Source organism: Brienomyrus brachyistius, chromosome 12 (genome assembly GCF_023856365.1).
Source record: "Brienomyrus brachyistius isolate T26 chromosome 12, BBRACH_0.4, whole genome shotgun sequence".
NCBI classification, from domain to species: Eukaryota; Metazoa; Chordata; class Actinopteri; order Osteoglossiformes; family Mormyridae; genus Brienomyrus; species Brienomyrus brachyistius.
In genome coordinates, this window is record NC_064544.1 from 15,351,787 (window position 1) to 15,363,478 (window position 11,692).

The 11,692-nt window shown below is 40.9% G+C and overlaps 1 long non-coding RNA gene across 1 annotated transcript; it reads right to left on the reverse strand.

Annotated features, from left to right (window-relative positions):
• Window positions 1-4,322: 4,322 nt before the first annotated feature.
• LOC125704864 (uncharacterized) lies at window positions 4,323-6,509 on the reverse strand. The gene is made up of 3 exons (XR_007381261.1): window positions 5,432-6,509; window positions 5,092-5,328; window positions 4,323-4,977 (listed from the first exon to the last, which is right to left on the reverse strand). It is a non-coding gene; the product is annotated as an uncharacterized LOC125704864 (long non-coding RNA).
• Between the last annotated feature and the right edge of the window lie 5,183 nt (window positions 6,510-11,692).

Consider the following 11,692-nt stretch of genomic DNA (forward strand, 5'->3'; position numbering starts at 1 on the left):
GGCCATTTCACAGAAATTGGAGTAACGGAGGGTTTTTTTCAACAGCATGTGGCATTGTTATACCATCGGTATGTTTTGCAACAACTGGAAGTATTGCATTATAATGCGAAAAATATTTAGCTTTGAAAAACACATTAGGTGATTGATGTTAAAGAAATGCAGAACAAAAAGGCGACCGATCAAAGTAAGCTTAAGGCGGAAGGAAACTGTGCAACATGACCAGCTGACAATCTTAATAGGACAGTGACTGGAAACATGGCCAAGTCCATAGCAGTGACTGACTTGAAAGTTTTATACAGGAAGTTACTGTGTTAGCATCAGTGTTCCTAGGTGAGCTTGTGGTTTCCCTGTAAATGTTAGCAGAGCCGTGTCTCAGCTTCGTGCTTCACCTCAGACCCCCTTACAGAAACTGTATATAATCACTAAGATCTAGCAACACGAATGGCGTGTCCACAGTAGACCCCTAAACAGACTCTGTGGCTGACCCACACAACTGGCATCACTTCCTGTGACTTGCTGATGGGAACCGTCGAAAGATGCAGTGTTTGCAACACACAATGTACATGTTACAGTGTGAGAGCATGCAGCACAAAGTGACTATATAGCGGTAGAATAAAAAAGGCAAAACATTCAGACCATATGACAGTTCTAATGACATACAGGGCTTAAAATCTCAGTAATAACTACCCTCTACTGATGAGTTTGTGGGTCATTTTACAGCTTTTTTAAAACAGAAGTTCTGCTTTAATGCCAGCTCACTACCAGTGTTAAACAAACAGTGAGACAGACAGGCTGAGGAGAACCAGGAGTACATCCCCTTCCAGTAGCAGGAGCATCACCATCTCTGTGGGTTGCCAAGCATTGTACCAGGCTGTGAACTACATGCGAGTGAGGAACGACTCCAGGGGCTTCTGAAGTCAGTACTTTTCACTCAACCAAGAACCACTGCATGGAGGCTACAATGGTAAACTTCTCTGATTGGTTGACCTCAAGCATTGGCATTAACTTGGCAGTTGTGCAGAGGTATGGAGGAATGGGATAGGTCACCAATAAGTTATGCTTAAACATTTTTACTTTGTCATAAGAAACAAAACTTAACAGGCTTTGCAACTTTAATTATATGGTTGTGTTTCACAATTATTTGGTATATTTGAAAGAAACAACAGCCCAAAGTTTACCACCACTGTTTTTGCATTAAAAAATGTTACTCCAAGAGGCTAAAGAGCAAAGAGGACTGTAAGCGTGTGTAGAAAAGTGAGGTATGAGTTGGCCTTCATTGGAGGTTCTGGTTTCGGAGACGGAGGCCAGGAGACCATTTAACTTGGTTAGATGGTAGACTGTGAAAATGGCAACAGGGAGACTCAGAGAGCTTCTTTGAATATACATAAAAAAGAAATTGTCTGACATCAAAGTCAGTTCAGTGTCAGTGATACCAACGGAGGGACACTAGAGCTATTACACTGGGTGCATGAGAAGTATTATAACACCGACAAGGTACGTTCTCATGTTCGGATATATTCCACACTTCGGGGGTGTGTCAAATAAAATTCGGCAGAACAGAAAGGGGAAAATGAAGGAAAGAAATTAAATAAAGTCAGATGAAAACCGAGGAGAGGAACCAAAAACTCCCAAGTAGGGAGAAAGAAAAACCTCTGAGGGTCCAAGGTCAACTGGCTGCACACCCCCCTGGGCATACTAGCATTACTGAAAAAAGAAAATAGTTGACTTGCTTGCTAAAAACCAAGGTGTAAGCTGTAATGAAGAATCAAGACAAAGGCCATCAATGAGTGCGGTTTCCATGCTGGCCTGTGTAGGGCGGCACTGAAGGCTGCGCCCACGATGATACAGTTTGTAGGTCCCGATTGTGATGTCACCCCTCCATGGGACCGAATCAGAACTCCAGCTCAGATGGGGTGTGGGAAGGCAGAGAGCCTGGAAGATCAGAACGTTCATTGACACATTTATGGACAACTATGGTAGATAAAAATGGCAAGTACAGCAGCACCAGCAGCCATAGTTATGGTGTGTTATGTGTTAGGTTGCAGTAAAGCTAAACTAAAGTAACAGGTCTTCAGTTGAGATTTAACGACTGAGACCGATTCGACACCCTGAACATAGACTGGTAAACCATCCCACAATATAGGGGCCCTGTAGCAGAATGCTTTACTGCCCACTGTCACTGTATTTATATGTGTGACGACAACAAAGCCTGCATTCTGTGATCTGAGTGGACAATGCAGCTTGTAAACTTGAAGTAATTCTGTCAAGTAGGCAGGAGCTAGACCTTTAACTGCCTTATATGCAACAGAGCATTACCGTAGTCTCAGTAGTCTAACTTCCTGTATACAAAGGCATGTATCAATTTCTCTGTATCTTGAATAGTAAGAAATTGTCACAGCTGGGCGATGCTGTATAGCTGTAGGAAGCAAGGCTTTTGATATTCCATCCATGTGTAATTTGACTGAGACGCTTGTATATAAGATGACACCCAGGTTACAGGCTGAGCTGCTGAGGGAAAAGTTTAGCTTTTTGGAGTGGAGTGCGGAATTTATAAAATTCCTATCTGCAGACCTCCCTCCAAAGAACAGAACCTTGGTTTTCCAAGCATTTCGTGAGAGTATTCAGCCATCCAGGTTTTGACTTCATTAAAGTAATTAGTTAAAGTGGCAATAGATGTGGTGTAGTTAGGTGTAACTTAAATGTATATTTGGGTGTCGTCGGCATAGCAGTGATGCTTTCTCATTATGTTTCTTAATGCAGCATGCAGAGAGAAAACAATTAAGGACCAAGCACTGATCCCTGTGGTACTCCATACTAGACCGGTGACATTGATGATGGAGTATCTGTCACGATGGAGTATGGAGCATCAAACATTATAAACCACATAAACCACTTCAACACTGTTCCACAAAGAAGTTCATAAAATGTTACCTACTGAAATTACTTGGAAGCAGAGGTTCAGCCTTATTTGTTAGATGAGCTATTATTTTAAAAAGGTAGTGAGGGTTATTTCTATTGCAATCAATAAGGTGAGAATTGGCTTTCTTAGTATAGACTGAATTTGGAAGCAGAAGAAACTTAACACTGCCATAAAATTTTGAAGATGCTGTACACAGAGGCACACAATAACGCTCAAAATATTTTTTCTCTTGGCTCTGAAAATATTTTATATTTTGAATATCTTCTGGCCACTCATTATATCAAAGGAAAAAAAATCACATGTAACTTTAACTCTCTGGAGCTGGCTATGCAGAAATCTCGAAACCATTTAAAAAACTCTGCAGGTTTTTGTTATAGAAACATTATAACAAACAACACCACCAGAAACCTTAAACAGTCTCTATTTCAAATATATGTAGGCAGAAACTAAATATAGTTTAGCGCTTTGTAAGGAGAATTAATAGATCAACTCCGGTGTCTGAGTCACAAAGCAGTCTATGTGAGTCTTCGATATCCTGTAGTTAGTTGATTAGCTGCTAAGTACATAAAAAAATGCTAAATCAGTCAAACAGTATTGAACATAGGGACAAAGGTAGAATGGCAAAGCCAAGACCGGTTAAGCACCAAGTACTACCAACAGTAAACAAAGAACCACATGGAAACCTTGTCCTATATATATATATATATATATATATATATATACACACACACACACACACACACACACACACACACACACACACAACAAGCAATTGTATATTGTATATATTTTTTAGGCTGAACCTATTTAAAGAAATATATGTCGATGTTATAGAACACGCCGAATTAGGTTTTGGAAGTTTTGAAAGTCTTTTGGTAACTGTAATCTCGTTTTAAACTTGAGCAGTAACCACTGACCCATTGGATGTTTGGTTGAAGTTGTGCAGGTTTAGCATGCTCAGCTTTGATGCTGAGCCACATAGGATATTATCATCCCAGGTGAAGGGTTTTAGAATATATTCAAATTAAGAATAACACAGTAAAAAGTAACAGGGATTTCTTTTGTTTTCCAAAAGGTTACTGATATCTAGAGCAAAATGATGCACATGCTGATTGATGAAAAGTTAAAATCAATAAATGTATTTTTTTTTTAATGATTTGGTCTTTCATTCCTGAGCAAGAATTGCTGTCTTTATTTCACAAGTGAAAGTAACCAGTTTGAAGATCGTGAAAAGCCAGTGCAGCGTCTCAGAACCACAGCGTCATCTACATATGGACCAGTCCATCCTCCCCCCAACTGTGAGTCTCTGATGACCGTATTGGATGTGCCGATATGAAAAAAAAACACGTTTCATATAAAGCTATCAAACATTTTCCTTATTTCAATATATGACAACACATGATGTTTTTATAAGTTTATTACAAGCTCTTGTACGATTATGGCCACATTCATACCAACATTAACTTTATATTTTACCATACATGATAACATATCACTTTAATAGGAAATGCATGTTTATTGCTTGTTGTTTCTTGATAAAAAATTATATTGCTTTTATATAATTCTTATGTATGATCTCTCCACATTAAGTGGGTTTAATTAGACCTGAGAAAACTTCATGTTAGGTTCCATTTAGTTCATTGTTTGGTCCCTTGAAAAATCTCTCCTGCACCTGTTTTTGACGGCACATTAATGTCATATGTATTTTACATCAGTAAAGGTAATTTATGCCTAATAACACATTCAGTTAATATGAATTGTATACAGTATTTATTTTGAGTGTCATATAAAGAGGTTAAATGTCTTCGGTAAAACATGTAAGATTCATATGTTATTACAAAAAAATCCCCATGGGTGTGTAATGCTCTGATTCCTCTGTAAGCAGGATGTGGGTCACTTCACCACAGATGTTGTGTCACTTGTTCACAGATTCCTCTATCAAACGCCTCCTTATCTGCCCTCACTGCCCTCGTAGCCGTCCTTCAGTTCCCGGTACTGACCAAAGTTTCAATCACGCTGTGTGTGCTACCACTCCTCTCAATGATATCCAGGGTGCCCTGCGAGATGGATGACGTCCTTTTAGAAACACCAGTAACACCAACACTGAGTAACCTTCAGGATCTAATCACGGAAGGTGTCCAGCTTCACAGTAGGATCGACGGTCACGCCACACAAACTGCATGCAGACTCAACTGCATGGACTCAGGTCCAGCCTCTTCCTCCTAGTAGATGGTGGCCTACTGGACCTAAGCTGAATCTTCGGAGTAGATCAGAATTCACAATCTGGGCACTTCTGTAGACCCTGCAATTTTGGAGGAGCCTCCAGTGTCTGCTCATGAGGATGTGAGTGATTTCCTCGCCACACCAGCAGTATGAGAGTATCAAGCCCAAAGATGCGGCTCAGGGCTCTGGAATCAGAATCCAAAAGTCACCTATAACGGTTGGCCACAATTAAAAAACTGTTGGGATGCAAAGTCCCAACATTGAACACGCTATACACCATTATCTGACCTGGAGTAGCCGCTGTACTGTCTGCCTAAGCCACCATCTTGGTTCAAGTCGATCTGCCACAGCAACAGCTACTCCCTGAGTATGGCAGCCATTAGAGGGACCAGACCAGTAATAGGTGTACCCACCTACAGAGGAAAACGAAACATTTTACAGTGAGTAAAACAGCTATACATTGAAATGTATTAGGAAATACAGGGAAAAAAATATTGTAAACTCCATCGTGTTATATTTTGCCTGTCATGTCTCCATGTCGCCAGCAGAGGGCACTGCTAGCCATGAGCCGCACCTGTCCCTTGTTGAGTCCTCCTCAGTCTGTGTACCTGTCCTTGCCTTCCTCTCCAAGTCAATCATTGCAGCTGTCGACTGTTGCTGCAATTAATGTTAGTTGATCCTGTCTGCACCCATTCAACACAATCTCATGCATACATACATCCACACACACACACACACACACACTCACATTCTCATGCACTTGTGTACACATAACTATTCCGGTCCTTAGGCAGACTTTTTTTGTTGCCATTGTGTTGCCTTTGGTTTGTGTTTTTGTGAGTGTTTGGGTTTTATCCTCTATTACAGATACAACAACTTTTGGATATTCCTTCCTTCCTTCCTTTCTGTCTGTCTGTTCTTTCTCTCCCCGTCAGATCTGGCTCAATTAGTCAATAAATTACATGAATAAATTAATACGAAATATTAAGTAACGAGAGGAGCTTATACTAAATTGTTAAAGCTCCACTTGGCAAAGCAAAGCTGTTTGGCACATCAGGGCACCCAGCTCCATATTCTCCTTGCTAAGTTGCCAGATGCAAAAAAACAGAAATGCATTAGGAAATACACAACTCTACAATGTTACATTCCGCCCGTCATTTCTCCAATATTGTGTTCAAAGCCCCGACTTGCAAAACCACCAACCAGCATGTGGATCGTCTCTCCCTCTTATAATCTGGTTGTGACTCACCACCTCATTGACCATCCATTCAGTCCTGTCTGTCTGGACCCAGAATTTATTCTGCCTCACATCTGACACATTATTCCTTGGTAATACAATGAGGAAAATATTTTTGGTATTAAATAATCATCCTCTACATGCTGGAAGTGACACCTACAAAGGCAGAATTGCACCAAATATTATATGATTAATAGGGGTGAATGAGTACAGGGCTATCTGTATCTGGAAAAATTTAATGAAATAATTAACTAATCAGAGAGGGAGCAGGGCCACGGGCAATTAGGTAGATTGTAAGTACTCGCAATGTTTTGTTGCAAACTGTTGTTCAGTGTTCACTGATCATCATGTTCAGTGTTCATGTGCTAATAATACAAGTTTGAGACAAAGTTGAATTATGCACAAAGAGCGTACAGGTTGTAGCATACAGAGAATTTTATTAGAAATGTGCAAACTCAGTGCAGAAGAGTTGACTGTACATTTTGTTCCCGGGTTATGTCATTGACACCCACTTCTCTGACATAATCTCTCAGAAAGCCTCACTTCTCCATCCTCATCTTCAGGTTCCCTGAGCCATTAAGAATTGCAGACTGACATTATAATCTACATAGCAGTTTCCTGCTAATTGGCTTCCCTGCACATTAAGCCAAGGCTCCTCTGTAGTCACTCAGAAAGCTGCCATTGTCCTGATGCTCACCAGCCCCTCTATCCACATGCTAAAGCTGCACCCATTTGCCACATATTAAGAATTCTGTCCATCAGAGGTGATTGCCCTATGATACAGCCTTTATTCTCCCACCAAATTCCCTTTTTTTGCCATCTCTGACAGTACGAAAATACAATACAATACAAATGAACATATTTTAGGATTGGCAGACTCCAGAATGCATCAGGACATAAATACAATTGAATTTGGACTGCACCACCCTCCTACAGTAACACTTGCTAGTCGTTGGGTGAATATTGGTTGTCCCTTGGTCGAAGATAATTGGGGACCCCTGTTGCAGAATTGCACCCAGCATACAGGTGTATAATAAAAAGCTGAATCAGCCAGAGTGATCTGATGTGTAAAGCTTTATTTCATGAAATACAACAGTTCAATCTTTAAGCAGCCCTCACTGCCAAAGCGCTGACCTCTGCATGCAGGATCGTTTTCTTGATCATCAGTGAATGTGGTCAGTGAGGCTCAGGGTGAGCAGAGTGACAAACTGTGTCGACACTGACATACATGCACTTCTAATTCGGCTACGATTCTAATGATAAAAGTATGAGTCCTCTTTACAAACATCAGACAGAAAAAGTTATAAAACACTACTGAGTATAAATGTGGAGAAACCATGACCATTTTAGCTGTAAAGTGTTTACAGAATGCAGGCTGGTAAAAAGATATTATTTGAAGATATGCATCTCATAACTTTCATATTAATATTTACTCTGAATGAGAACCTCCTCACACAAGTAGGTTAAGGAGAATCCAAAGGAAACTTGTCTTTAGAACCTGCTTATCCAACTAGTAAATGAGGAATAAAGGTTAGAGATTTGCAATATGAATGAATTTAATCTGCCACCCGGTGCTGCAGTTCCCTCTGTCTCTGCCCCTTGGACAGGCTCTCTTTGCCTGTAATGAAAGAGCCATGGACATTCAGCTGATGATGTAAATAGATGATAATGACTAATAAATGCTGCGATGCGATGAATTGATTGGCTGCTTTACTTACCTGTGGAATCTCTGCCTGAGGTGGACAGTGATGACAGCGGACACCATGATGACCAGATCCACAGAGAACATCTTCATCAGACACGGCGAGCAGCCAACAGGGGGCACTAGAGGAGTCTGAACAATTTAGTGAGGGAGATGGGAAGAAAACCTCTCTAGACTTTTCCGATATTTTCTGTATCCACACCTGTACATGTACAGAATTTAAGGTGTTCATGTGCTACTTGGTGAAAATATATATACTACCATGTCTGATGTCTTTGGACAATTGATGCATATTTTAGAGTAAATTTTGAATTAGTTTTGAACAGTTTGAGTTAATTACAGGTCAATTCAATTTCATGGAAAAAAAAAGTTTTAGTCAGCATTGTCACAAAGCCATTCAAAGAGACTGAAGTCCCTGGAGAATATGCCTGAGGCAACAAAAGCAACTAGCCTTCAGAAGAACCAGACTCAAAGGGAGGCCCATCCTGCTCTCACCAGCAGAGGGCAGAATAAATATATAACATTTAGTGCTGAGTTAATTCAGCCCGGTGGCGGGACAGCACAGGCAGGCAGGTAGTTGGGTAAGTGAGGTGGCTCAGGCAGACAGGAAGCAGGCAGAAAGACAGACAGACCAGTGAGCAGGCAGGGTACTCCCGTATCCTATACCTCTGAGGGATCCACCTCATCACCCATTTTCTTACCATAAACCTTCAGCTGGATTTAATATGCCTGAAATGGTGAACCATCTTTCTTCATTCCTACACGCTGATACTCCCCACTGTCCTCCAGTCTCAGCTCCCTCACTGTTAGACTGAAATCAGGGCTCAGCTGCAGTCGTCCTTTGAACTGAACTTGATTATATTCTTCTTTTTCACCACTGAACATTTCAGCAATGTCCATTCCATCACATTTCCACTTCAGAAACTGAAAATCTTCCACTTTCAGACTCCCCAGGGATGAAGGCAGCTCCACTGTCCCTCCCACGCTGCCATTTACTGTCAGATCAACAGCAAACACCTGGAAGAGAAATAATTACAATACACACAAAACCATGATACAAAAAACACTAATGAATGTGTGAAACACTAAAATTGTATTTCACTATAAATATAATGTCCACAGCCATGGATTTATATCCTTATATTGACCAATTTGAAAAGGTTTACAATGTACTGTATAATTTCATAAATTTTTCAATTATACAGCTTCTTGAACAGCAATAAAATAGGTGCAGCTAAATGTGAAATTTCATCTATTAAAGGCCATAACTTGCTCAAAATGTTTAACTCATCACATAAACCCATCAATGGACAAGATCAATGTCACCAAAATGAAATATCTTATTATTATCACTTAAACTATGACCGAGATACTAAAGAAAAGTGTGTTTCATTACCTCATTTCTCAAGACTAATACAGACGCTTCTCTACTTACGCACTTTCAACTTACGAACTTTCAGACATACAAACGAAGAGGACTATAAGTCCAAATTGTGTTCGTTAGACTCCTGTTTCCTGTCTACTGTCACGGTGCGGCTCGCGATCGCCAGGTAAGCGGGCAGAGAGGTGAGCGAGCGGATAGCAGGCACACAGGCAAGGTTCGGGAAACAGGGTTTACTCGGGAAATAGGGACCAGGATACAAGAAGTGCTGACTGACATTTACAATGACGGACAAGGGAAACCGGGGAGACCAGGACTTAAATACACAGGACTAATCAAAAGTAACCAGACACAGCAGGAGACAGTCAGGAAAATACATGTGGGTAAGCAGGGGGCGTGGCACATACGAGGAGCGGACGAGCCGGGCATGACATCCACAACATCAATTTATTTTTTTGATCACCAAGTCCACCCAGTATGACTTCTGGCCTCTACTCCCGCCGCACAGCAGCGTAGCGTGCATATTCCCAGCATCCTAGTTCTTAGTACAGTACTTGAATGTATCCTTAAAATGATGTTGAATAATGACTTACGAACATTTCATTTTACGAACAGCTATTCAAAACATAACTCGTTCGTAAGTAGAGAAGAGTCTGTGTATATATCCCAGGATTCACATTGTGAGTGAATGGCTTATCAGGGGCCTGTTCTACGAAGCGGGGTTACTGGCTTATCTGGGTAACTTGTCGGATTTAAGATACCACAGTTTAAATGGACTTCATATTCGTTCACTTACATTTTGCCAACTATATATATATCTCAATTGCTACAACGCATTTCCTAAAATCTTTTCTCCTTTTCTCAAAACACTAAGCACAAACCCTTAAATTCAAGTTACATTCACAAAATCTTTTAATCGTCTTGCAAAATCAATGTTCTCCCAACAATACTATCTTTGCTCAAAAGCAAACGCTGCTTTCAGATCTTGCATCAAGCCAGTCGGTACATAAACAATAGTGAGCAGTCATTACATACCACAACAAAATATTTAAAACACTACCAGTCAAAACTGTTGCTGGCATGTGTTTTGTATGTTCAGCTGAAAATTGGGAAACCAAAGACTACAGTACAAATTTTTTTTTTACCAAAATTGTTTGTATACAATTATACTAAAATATGTAGAAAGAACGTATTCTTTAGAGAAAGAAAGAAAGAAAGAAAGAAAGAGCCTGCACGAGGGAGAGGAAGACGAGTATCAGGACAACTGAGAGGAGTGGGACAAGGACAAGGGAGAGCAGTGGGACAAAGACAAGGGAGAGGAGTGGGACAAGGTAGAGGGAGAGGAGTTAGAATGCGTGGTGGCGCTCAAAGAAGGACCAGAGCTAGGGTAACTGATCAAATAAGAGCTACTATCATTGACCATGTCATAAACCACGGGCTATCATACAGAGAGGCTGGTGAACGAGTAGAGCCAAATCTCAGCCGGGACACAGTGGCATCCATTGTCCGTATTCTCAGAGAAACCAACAGGTAGGATATTGCTTCTCCTACAGCAAAGTGTAAATAATTTTACCATTTACTGTATTAGAGTGACTGTATGCCTCCGGTCTCTAATATGTAACTGTATTTTGTCCCTCTAAGGATTCAACGTCTACCTCCCTCAGGGGGCAGAGGAAAGCTCTTGATTGAAGAACAGGAACTTGCTATTGTCAACATGGTGATTGCGGACAATGAAATAAAACTGAAGGACATTCAGTCCAGAATTGTAGAGGACAACCTTGTCTTTGGGAACATTGCAGCAATCAGCATAACATCCAACAAAACACAACAAAACACTATGCAAAGTTCCTTTTGAAAGGAACAGTGAGCGCATCAAAGAACTCCGTCACCAATACGTCCAGGTAAGATTATGCAATACAGTCATTACGGTACTATACACAGTGTGTTTTGCAGTAAACTACTCTATAACAGTACAGCACAGCATTCACATACACTGTGTCTAATTACTTTCAGAGCGTCATGGAGTTGGAGGCCAATCAAATCCCACATGAAATTATCTATGTTGACGAGGCTGGCTTCAACTTGGCGAAAAGGCGTTGCTGTGGGAGAAACATAACAGGCCAAAGGGCCACAGTTACCGTGCCGGGCCAGAGAGGAGCCAACATCACCATGTGCGCCGCAATCTCCAAGAACGGTGCACTCCTGCATAAATGTCAGATTGGCCCCTAC